Below are 12,572 nucleotides of genomic sequence, written 5' to 3'. Positions count from 1 at the left end.
ATCCAGCTTGGAGTGATAATACGCAGGCACATCGCCAGAGATATTCACAAGAAAAAAATGAATGAAATGAAAAAAGTTTTGCCGATTTGATTATTTGAGGTCAATTCGATGATAAGAAAGTCGTCTGCCTCCATACTGATTGCTCCAAGATGGACCGGGGGATTGGTATTTATTTCGAGGAACTTTTTTACGACGACTAAAAACCCACGAAGAAGAAGAGCATCAAGGCTTTTGCCCAAACTTGACAGTGAGCGAGTTAACCATTATATCCATTATCGCTCCTGCAATTGTCACAAAAGTAATTTAAGTGCCAAAGGATCAAGGTTTTGTGTGTCGTGTTTGGATGAAGCCTTTACTTTATTGCACCTATGCGATTTATGGATAAACAATGAAATTATCCCAGAGAGACTTTTCCGTATCTGACTTTCGGCCTTACTCTTCCGATCATGCATGAAGACTATGGGACAGCAGTAGTTTGTGCATTTTAAATTTAAGCGAATCGAGTTTCTGAGCTTAAAGGCGGCCTCTCTGACCGGTGACTAGTTTTTCTCCAGCAAGCTATAGACTCCACTTGTTGTTTCAAATTGGCGGCAATTAGCAGAGCGAGAAGAAACCACTGGAGCGTTTTCGTGAATCCAACAAAAATCAATTCAAATCCAATTGCAAGAAGGCATTAATAAGTGCAGGGAGCTTTCTATTTGCAGTTATCCATCTTCCTTCGTCATTGCAGTACTAATTGCGGTAGATATTTTGGCAAAAGAAATGCAGAGAGTGTATATAGGGATATCCGAATTCAACGGTAGAGCAAATGGACAGATGGCCAGATGAACACATGAATTAATACCCATACCTACGACGTGGTTAGAAAAGAACTGTGTTCCTTCAGGTCACAGGGTGTTTAGAAAATACCTCCATAGATTTGGACATGACAGTTCACCAACTGCGCAATTTGCACGGAGAGGGAAGAAGGTGCTGATCACGACGTGTTCCAATGCCCAAACTATGCTCCCGAAGCATCTAAAATCTTAAACGGAGTAAATATTGTACCCTCTGGGCAGTTCTCAGAGGAGAGTGGAAGATTGTGGAAAGGTGTTTAGTGCATGGGTGAGGCTACAAGTCAAAGGTGAAGCTACAAGTCCTTAGTACAGCTATGCAGGTATAGCAATCATGAGAGTTTCCTCTTCACGGGCGCCATCCCAGCAAAATTAATAAAAATACCCAAGACAGGTAAGAGACAACTCTGACTCATTTTTAGACGGTTATGAGAAATTGACACTTTCTGCGATGACTTGAAGAATTTCCCTGTTCTTGCTTCCATTTTTTATTCAAGTTAAGGAATTGCCTTCTTGGTTTGTACAAACGAAATCTTATCATACTTTAATCAGGTTTCTTATCACTTCCTAATTTTTGTATAAATTTTATTTGAATGCTTGTGAAGGTCAATTGACCGGAGCGACCCTTTTGATGAAATTGAAAAATGGTGCAATTTTAGACATCCTAATTCTGAAATCACAGATATGCTCTATCGTATGTATGTATATTAGGGTGCATCACCAAAAGATTTTATAAAATTTATTATATGTTTTTTAAGACTTATGTAAAAATGTTTCGGAAAGATATTGAGGCTAACGTTAGTTGGACCGACTTGAAAGTAACTAAAAAAAGCTAGTTGTTTTAAGTAAAATTAGTTTTTCAAGATATTTTGTAAAAAATCTCTTTAGTTGATGACAAAATACTACAGGCTTAAAAGGTCCGTATAAAATCACTCAACAATTGTATCAACGGAATAAATGAGATTTCGGATCCTATTATGGGTCCATTGATTTTTTTTTTTGAAAACAAGTTTAAGCAAAACTTAAATAACTCAGTCAAATCTTAACCATTTACCAATCAAAACATTCCACAATTTAATGCAGACCTTTTGACTTTATAGTCCATCATCTGAAGGGGTTTTCTTTAAAAAGAAAAAAGAATTTTTTCAAAATGTATTTAATTCGATTTTTGCAGGTATTTTCCATTTGCCCGCATAGGTAAAACAAACAAAATTTCAAAATTTATTTTATTTATAAAAAGCTCGATTGTTGTAGGTACATTCCAATCAGCCCAGCTTACTAAAATTTTAATATTTTTCTGAAATATTTTTTACGCACGCCTTCAAAAATAATAAATTTTATAATGCCTATGAAAAAACGGCACCAATTTTTTTATGGAGATTGATGCACCCTAATGTTTATGTATACAAATATGCACAGGTAATCTTAAGTATTTGATTGGCTTATTTAGTCACACCAACGGGTAAATTTGCCTTTTCGGCCTTTATTGAGTATATTTGCATGCCATGGAAATTTCTTATTTATTCATTTGAAGAATTTTCAAGTGTTTGGCAGTAGCCGAGTCAATTGAAAGCCAAACTAAGGTTATAAAGGAATTTGAGCTCTTTAAGTACATTTCACATGTACGTTTGTATGAAGATGTGTTGATAAGATGCAACAACAGCCTATATCCAAAAGAGGCTAACGAAAAAGTTTGATAGAGTGTCCAAAATTAAAGCTTGGAGTGGAAGTTGGGCTTGTATGATATGATATTTAGGATATAGGAATTAAGATTGAGTTATTGTTATCCTATCACTGGCATTTTTAAATTGTATGTTAATTAGACATTACGCAAAAAATTTAAGAGCTATGCGGAGGCTTGACAAATATTTGAAAAATATATGGAAAGGTATTTCTTATGTCTTAAAATATTTAACGAACGAAAATACCCAAGGCATATTTTAGGCAGTTTTTTTAAGATTTTATAAAGTACGAAATAAAATTTAAAATTAATATATATTTTACAGAAATAAAAATTTTACTACATTAAAGAGAATAATTGAAGATATGTAGGAAGCAAATAAATCGCACCGCTGCGAATTCAAATTCGGCCAATTGATATCCAACTGTATCTTGGCATTGATGAGCGATTAGCTTTGCATCCTTCAAAAGTTCACGATATAGTAGGTGGATTATAATTTTTTGTCTTCATGAATTCAATTTAAAATAGGGCTATTTTTAAACCACTGTAGTTGGAGCATTTCTTGTCAAAACAGTGTTTTAAGGTTCATCGAACGGATGACTCTGTATTCTGTAACCTTTGAAGGAAGAGCAAGTATCTTTGCTTATACAATTTTTAGTTCATTATTGCTTGCTGTTGTGGTACTTAGTCTTGTTTTGTGTAAACAAATATACATTTATCAGATTTATTGAATATTAAAAACACAATTCTATCCGTTTTTATGTCATTCTTTGCTAAGACACAAAGGCAACCTTAGAAACTTTCGAGCTCATCCCCCTGACAACGGATCAGTGTATACCCTCGCTTAGTCCAAGCGGAGCATTGTTCACCCACATTTTATCGAGGAAAGAGTAGATTGGGAGCAACACTTGGAGGCAGGATTTAGTGAACTCGTTCATGGATGGATTGAAGTTGGACAGAAGAGTGTTTTGGGAAGAGCTTTCCATCAAACTCAAATTCAGGCTACCGGATCCAAGCAGAGGTAGTTACAATCAAAGAAGCAGCTAATTGGCTACTCACTTGCGTAATAATAACTGAATATTTTACATAATAAGAAAGTCAATAATTACTCCGATAACCAGGCGGCATTTTGGGTCCTGAGCTCAATTACGATGCATTCGAAACTGGTCAAGGAATGTACTTCGAATTCTTTGATATAAGGCTCAAACTACGAAGTGGATAAGCTGGCCAGACAAGCGACATGTGAGGTAGTTTACCCGCAAAATGAGAAGATTGCGATCCCATTAACAACCTGCATTCTACTCCTGGAAAGATGGGCTTCGCATCAACTCAACGAGTGGTGGCAAGTACATAAACTTGTAAGGTCGCGAAACCCTTCTGTCCACGTGTGGATCAAAGGCGTTCTAGGGATCTTCTGAGGTTGACAAAATCTCAGCTCTAAGACTTCGTGGGTGTCCTTAGAGGTTGTTGTATCATCTAAAGTTGTAATCATCTAAAAACAAATGAAGATTTTTGGAGCTAAAAGGCCTTGAGCAAAGAGTGAGCCACAATTGAGACGATGAAGCTATTCTTAGAATCTCGGCATCTTCGATTATTAATTTAGGGCAAATTTGGATATCCTAGTCTCAAAAATCTAACACATTTTTTTCAAAACTGATTCCAAGCTAAGACTTCGCTAGCTAAAAACCGTCAAAGAGATACAGCAAGACATTGGTGGTTAAGCCGCGAAGTTGAAGTCGTTTGCTAAGGAAATCAGATAAAAGCTCTTTAAACCCAGTAAATAATATCTTCCATTAAACTATGCACATTCTGCAAAAAATTACAGTTAGCAATTCCTTTATGAGCAAAAACTTAAAAAGATTATAAAGAAAGTGTTTTATCTGTGCATCCCAAGAGTGAATGATATAAAAAGCTTTCAACTTTTATGACTACCGCAGAATGAAGTATCAGCTTGCAAAGTGTGTTTATGTGCCGATTAGGATAATCATGAGACGAAGCTTTTAATAATGAACGCTGATTAAAGTGTAACGATAAAAGTAAATAAGCTCTAAACTTAATTAATTGAATTCCACAACTGAGCGGCAAAAGATATTTCTTTTGCAATACAGATATGTGCGAATTTCAAAGAGCCTTGAAAAAAAGCTTCTCATTTTTTCTAATTTTTTTTAATTGAAGCCGTAACTATTACCATGAACCAGAAAGCATTGACTACTAGCATAAAGCGTTATTTACAACAAATTCTGCTGCATAATACTTGTTCACGTGCAGTTTCCAATCAAACCCAAAATTGTCGATACTAATATCAGCAGCTCTGCTTCATCCCTTTCAGAGAAATTAAAATTCCAGCTGCATTGCATTGAAATGATTTTCTATGAAGAATTTTGCGAATTTGTTATTGCGAAAATCTTGCCTTTTTCATAGCCACTTTTCCTTCATATTATCGCATTTATTGGACTGAATTTCTTTAGCAATACGCTTGCAATAACATCCATTGCAGATGCGAAAATTAAAATGTATTCACAGAACTTTTACAATGCTGGAGGTACAGATAAAGATAGAGATAGAAATATGTAAATTGCGTATGAATAAAAATAAGAATCAGACATAGTCTAAGCGCGCTTAGAGGGGCGAGAGCTTATCGCCCAGTTTCCGACGATGACAATGCAGTCATATCGAGGAAAATTCCTACAGACAGCTCTTGGACAAAGAGCCGCAGATACTGTGTAATCTAGCGCGCAAAATACCGCTGGGTGTTATTACAGAAGAACAGAGACAGCGAACCATCAGCGAGTGGCAGCAACGTTGTGACTTTTCAAAAATTCGTCGTTGGACGCAAACACTGATACCAGACATAGCGAAATGGTATCTAAGGAGGCATGGGGAAATTCATTTCTACGTGACGCAACTGCTGAGTGGTCAAGAATATTTTAAAGAGTATCTACACCGCTTTAGTTGGGAAAACGATCTCTTTTGCCCGGTATTCCCTTGAAGAACCAGAGAGTGTAAGGAATATGCTATTCCGGCGCTCGCGTTTCGACACCGAAAGAGAAGACTTTTACTAAAGTTTTGGCAAGCATCTCCCACAGGAGACGCAAATGTGCGATAAGCCTGGAAAATCGCGGGCATTAAGTTTGTAGCAGCGAATATTATAAAAACGCTGGTTGATGAAGAATGGGTTCAAAAGGCAAACCTACGCCATCAACAGCTTGATCTCCAGGCTGATGGAAATGCTGAAGAGTCGTTGCAGGTCGAACACCGTACTGACTGAGGCTGACTGATTTCAGTTAACATACTCCATAACGGCCTTACAACGGATTACTTAACGGCAGAAATCCGGGAGGAGCTACCGTTCGGACAAGAAAAGGTTTTATGGCAGGTCGAGTTAAAGTGCCACACTGACGGTCACAGTGGCTATAGGCTTTCGACGCTTTCTTCCTACTGAAAAATATAGAGATAAAGATAAAGATAGAGATAGAGATAAAGATAGAGATAAAGATAGAGATAAAGATAGAGATAGATATAGAGATAGAGATAGAGATAGAGATAGAGATAGATATAGAGATAGAGATAGAGACAGTGATAGAGATAGAGATAGAGATAGAGATAGAGATAGAGATAGAGATAGAGATAGAGAAAGACATAAAGATAGAAATGCCAAAGATGAGGCTGCAAAACACGTAACTTTTCACTGCACCAGATTTTACGAAGAGCGCTTCGAACTCATAAGTGCCCATATAACCTGGTAACGCAAATCCTGAACTCGAAAAAGCAAGTGAATGGGAGCACAAAGCGAAAGCAAGATCTCCTGTAGGGATGACTGTATTTACGAACAGACGGCAAGCACGAACACCTGAGGTAAGCCTCAAGATGAACCCAAACAGACAATAAATCGATATCGATAGTGCAACTTTTCGACGCCGCATTGGTCACAAACTAATGGAGGCAAGTGGTAGCATGTAACCCCCATAAACAATTAGGAGAGAAGCCTGGACGTAGGTATCTGGTGCGTCTAAAAGGCACAAACACTGCTCCATCTTGATGAAATGCTTTCAAATTCTAACTTACAGCTCGAATAATTCTCTTTCTTCCTGAAAAAAAGCTGTATGCCCGCTGCATTAAAATTAGAAGAAACCCAATGTTTTTTGAAAACTGCTTATATTTTTATTATATCTACTAAAGCATATCTACTGAAAAAGAAATTAAGTTTGATATTCTGGAATATAATTAACTGAATTCCATCAATGGCGTTTCGAATTTCATTTTAGAAGTTGTCCTTGGGTTGTTGGCATTACCTTTTTTAAGAAAACGGAAGAAAGGAAAAAATATCCAATGACGTCAAATCACATGGCCGCCACGCGAGCCAACGCCGTATGCGGACAGTTTCTTCCCAACCCTTAGATTAGATTCTTTACGAGGTTTGCACTTCGACATCGTGGTCTTCCGTGCTCAAAACTTCCAACTCTTACGCAAATGCAGATCGTAGATTTTAAAAATTCGCAGACAAGGATTTACACTGCGCGTCTGCCTCCGCTGACTGATTCCATGCGCAAATACTACAGCTTCAAAACAGCAGCGCTATGCGGCCGACAAGAAAATGCCGTCCAACTCAAAATAGACAGTCTGCCGGCACTCCAGAGTTTTAATAATTTATTAATATCTTAATATTAATATTTATTATGCACTTTAGTCATTTCCATAAATCTTCTACTACATAGACTCAGATGCAGATAAAGCAGTCTGCTTGCAACTGCAGTGCCTTCCTATTGGACGCCTGTTTTATCTCCACTTCTTTATGCGCATTCTAAATATACGTTTTTGTAGTTGGCGCCTGTTGCACTGTGGGTTAACGCCTGCCCAGTTACTGTTGTCTCCACAAATGCTCATTTAAATGCGTGGCAAAAATTGATTCGTGGGAAGCAGAACAGCAGAAGGTGTCGGTCGACGCCCGCTTTGCTTCGCCATCTGTCGTTTATCCGCCACTATTCATGCCACTACTGCAGTGGTGGAGAAGCAGCCAACTATTTTTTCCACCATGTCCATATATTTTACAAGTAATTAGCATTAATTTTGCTAAGTGATAAGCCCTAGCTTACGCAGAATGCTCGTGCTATGCACATTTCGCCACTTCAAGTACCACCAAAGGCCATTGGATATTGGCATCCGTGCGAAGAGGAGAGGAGCCAGCGAGCAGGTAGCGGCAATTGCATGACTGCGCTGCATAGCTTATGTTATGTTATGTTAAGTGCTCACATTGCGGCATACGCAATGTGGTTCACGCTGGCCGCACTGTGGGCACCGCTGCTTGCAGGTGGCAGATTGCCCGCTGCATAACTTTAAAAGCGTGGCGTTTGCGCGCTGCTTCACCGTCCGGTGGCTGGTATTAAAGCCAAGTTAATAAAGCTATTTGCATTTTATATTAACAAGCGCTCACCATCCGCCTCCTTGCCGTGCATGCACTTTGTGTGCATAGTAAAATAGTTCGCATGCAGCAACTACTCCGATGACTGCGCATTTTTTGTAGTCCCGTGACTGGGCGAATGAGTTGGCGAGTGCAAATTGGTTTTAATTCATTTATAATTCCTTAATAACCGGACCGATATGCTTTATGCGCATTTGAACAGCAAATAACAGTACATATACACATACATATGCCCGTGCATTAAGTGAAGTACTCGCGCATGTTTGCTTAATATAATAAAGAATTTCCTTAAAATAGTTGTTGCTTTTACTGCATGTAAATTATGCGCACAATTAATTGAAAGTCATAATTGAAAATCGGCAATTGAAAAACCTCGAGTCGTATTTTATTCAAAAGGACAGTCAGTAAATTTATTAATCAGGTGGTTTGTTGCAACATTTCACAATTTACGAAGGGCTGATGTAGGTGGAAATGCTGCGAGTTATTGAAAATAGTAAGTGAGCGGATCTATTCCCGTGGGATATGGCACTTTCGAACGAGAAATTCCTCGCCGAATACAACGTGGATGGCAAAGCTGGAGAGCAGCCCTCCACAAAAATCAAATGAAAAAGCGTGATCAGGTCGGCAGTGACTTATGCATCCGGGTGCTGGGCTGTACCACGTAAAATAGAGCTGAAACTGCACGCGGCAGAAATGCAAATGCTGAGGTGGACCAGGGGCGTAACACTGCTGGACAAGAGAAAGCGTCAGTGAAGAGACGATTCAAGACCGAATCTTCCTAATGAACTAGAAACTTCGCACAAGGAGAGCTGACCCAAAATAGAATAAGGCTAGGTTAAAGAAGAAGAAGAGTATTCGCTCTTATTAAGTGGCTTAAAAACTACTGGTCATATTATAGTGAAAAAAAAATTCGTGTTGTTCTTCAAAAATCTGATGTAGATAATAAAATATAGCAACATTTTTGTGTAAATATTCTTTATTCTACAATAAAAACAATATAATAAAAATTTCCAAAGTTTGTTCACCATTTTAAAGCATTTCAATGTTTTTACCAGAGTTTTTAGAATTTAGGGAATTTTTCTGGCTAAAAAGTTTTATATAGGTATATATAATTGGCGCGTACACCCTTTTTGGGTGTTTGGCCGAGCTTCTCCTCCTATTTGTGGTATGCGTCTTCATGTTGTTCCACAATTGCAGGGACCTAAAGTTTCAAGCCGACTCCGAGCGGCAAATATTTTTGTTTTTTATGAGGAGCTTTTTCATGGCAGAAATACACTCGGAGGTTTGCCATTGCCTGCCGAGTGGCGACCGCTATTAGAAAAATTTTTTTATTAATTTTGGTGTTTCATTGAGATTCGAACCTACATATGTTCTCTCTGTGTATTCCGAATGGTAGTCACGCACCAACCCATTCGGCTACGGCGGCCGTCGTAGTAGTAGTTGAAGTAGAATACTTTAGCAAAAAACCGCTTCAGTAATTGAAAACAAAAATGCTTCTAAATGATTAAAACGCTGAATGAGAAACTGCAACATCATCGGCTGTGGTTTAATTGCAAGATGAGTTTCAATTAGAGAAATGCCACAGAATTAATCAAATCCTTGCGGCCGCAAACAGTTTTATAGCTCACTGAATTTCAGTAAACAAAATGCAAGTGTTAGGTGGCTAGAAAATACACTTATTTTTTGACGATTTTTTATCGTTGTTGATTTACCACACCTTTTCTTCCATACAAAGCGCATGTTCGAACTTTTTTATTTGAATTAAAAATTATCTAATATTAATGTTATTTTACTTACCACTACAAACCTGAAATTGAAATCTGAAAAAAGGCAAGCCAGGAAGCATCGATAGAATGGAAACTCCTAGAGCGCTCAGACGAAAATTTCCATTGTATTCAAAGCTCTGGAAAGTAAAAGGGTACATAGTCAAGGAGGTGAGAGGAGAAGCCACTGCGAGAAAGAGATAGGTTAGAATAGAGACAGACACAGAGATAGCTACTCCTGTGAGAATTTTCCAGATTCTGCGGCAAATCTGAAAATATACTCCAGTTTGAGAGAACGAATTTTACTCGTTCTCATGACATCGGAACCCAAGATGCGTAGCCTTGCTCTAGTAAAGGCAGGACACTCGCAGAGAAAAAGCTCAGTGCTATACGCCTCCTCGAAGGGAAATAGGCAAATCGGGTAATCAATCATTCCAATAGTGGTCATATGTTGACCCGATGGTTTGTGTTCTGTAATAAAATCAACCATCGGTACGTCTGCTGTACCAAGTTTTAGAAGAGAGCTCGACAGTTTTCTATTCGGGCTTGCCATAAAACACTTTGCAGTTCTGCAGCGATCTAGACTGAACCAGCAAACTTTATGTAAATTGCATACATAATTGCTCATCCAACTCATGACTCCTGTAGAATTCATTCCGATTATTGTACTTGAAACTTACGTTTTGTTATATCTTTATCTAATGGCCTATATAACTGGGTACCTAGAAAATTTATCCAAAAAATTTTTAGAAAAATATTTTCTCATTTTTCAAAATTTTTCGAATAATTTCAATTTTCTGCATATAACAAATATATGGCATTGGGGTTTTGTTATAAAAAAATAGCGTAAATTAAAAAATGCGACCAAATTCTTCAATGTGGGACGCTTTTATAATTTTGCAGCGAAGTGCGTTTTCCGAATTTGACTTTTAGAAAAATTAGAGCCTTGACTCGAGGAAAGCTAAAATGCATACTCTGCTCAATACGATGTGGAATGGCATTCCTATCAGACTATCTCTTAAAAAAATTATTTAAGGTATATTAATGTCGGTACTGCGTTAGCATTCTTTAGTCACAAATAAAGTTTTTCAGCGGTGAAATCTATAGGGTTATTTAACAGGTGCGCTTCAACTTTTTTCCGATAGGGAGGGCGAACGACGCAATATTTTTTATTTTTCGGTTGTCATTTGTACACTTCATTAGTATACATTTCATCATGGAACGCTACATACTTGAGCAACGATTGCAAATCGTGCAAATTTTTTATAAAAATAATCGTTCTGTTGCTGCTACTTTAAGAGCATTACGGCCATTTTACCGTCCATTTAACAAGCCGTCCCGTTTATGGGTTCTGTGAAGTCATTGGTCTACAGTAACAAGCCGGCGACGATTTGTGAGCTCAGAGCCAATATTGAACGCGAAATTGCTGGAATTTCGGCCGATTTATGCAAGAGAGTGGTCGAAAATTGGGTTCAACGATTGGACTTCGTAAAACGTGCACGCGGTGGTCATGCAAAAGAAATCGAATTTCATACTTAAATGTATATGTTCAAACTCGATAATAAAAAAAAATTAGTTAAAAAAGTCAAACCGTTTGTGTTTTATTCAAAAAAGTTCAAAAGTTGAAGTGCCCTTACTGAAAAACCCTATATTATCATATTATAAACCATGGCATGAGTAAGCATCATATTACATGTTGTCACAGCATTACCCATAATCAAATGTACATAAATCACACCTTGTGATTTGTTGATCACCACAAAAGAGAAATTTCATGCTTTCACTTGCGTTGGAAATTCCTGTTGTTATCGAACCTTCAAATTGCGATTCCCCATTACAAATCACACAACATCAATTATAAAATTAAAAGCTGCCAAATTGTGCTTAAAGCTTAAAGTTTTAATAACCTGCTATTATGCATAATTTATCAGCACTATGGGTATGTGCATACACATATACAACACATACAAATCACCCGTTGTACGTGGGCTAAGTGGAGAGTAGCCAATTTTGTACTCCAACAGTTCAACTGTCGCTCGGGCATCACTTCAAGATGGGTTGGCACACCATCAGCTTGTGACCACAATTCGTTAGGGGAGTGACTGTCAAACAAACTGGCCACACCTGCTTTCAGTTTTCACCCAAAGCATAAGTTCTCATTTGGGATCAAATCGAAAATGGTAAATCGTATAGCAAATAGCATTCCAATTAAAATTGTAATTAAATCTAAATGCGCTTTGACAAATCCTTTGCGAGTATTGCGTAATTATTTTAATTGTTTGTTGTCAAAAGGTGATTTCTGTGGGCTAAATTGAAGTTGGCTGGAAGAGGTCAGATGAAGCAAATGTTTTGAATGTAGATGTGCATACTCGTATGTATATCCGCGTGTATGTGTGTAATGACAGTTGACTTTTAACAGGTGATACGCTGCGTATGAGAGACATGGGTTTTAGATGAATATGTGTATACGTACTCACATTCACATGCACATGCACATACACATATTAAATCATGCATCAGTAATCAGCTACAAATTAAGCTTTCACGAACAGTTACTTGGATTATCGCATCTGTTTATGGGTGCTTGTTTAGCTTTTTTAGCTTGGTTTTTTTTTTTTTTGGTCCCCATGGACGCACGTGCGCGCAACTGAATTTACCTTAAATGTTTAGTTATATATGTATATTTTTTCCTTTTGAAGATTGAAGTAGAATATAAATATATATATAATTGGCGCGGACACCCCTTTTGGGTGTTTGGCCGAGCTGCTCCTCCTATTTGTTCCACAAATGGAGGGGCCTACAGTTTCAAGCCGACTCCGAACGGCAGATATTTTTATGAGGAGCTTTTTCATAGCAGAAATACACTCGGAGGTTTG

Source organism: Anastrepha ludens, chromosome 4 (assembly GCF_028408465.1).
Source record: "Anastrepha ludens isolate Willacy chromosome 4, idAnaLude1.1, whole genome shotgun sequence".
NCBI lineage: Eukaryota > Metazoa > Arthropoda > Insecta > Diptera > Tephritidae > Anastrepha > Anastrepha ludens.
The sequence above is the reverse complement of the archived record's forward strand: the minus strand, read 5'-3'. Positions refer to the sequence as shown.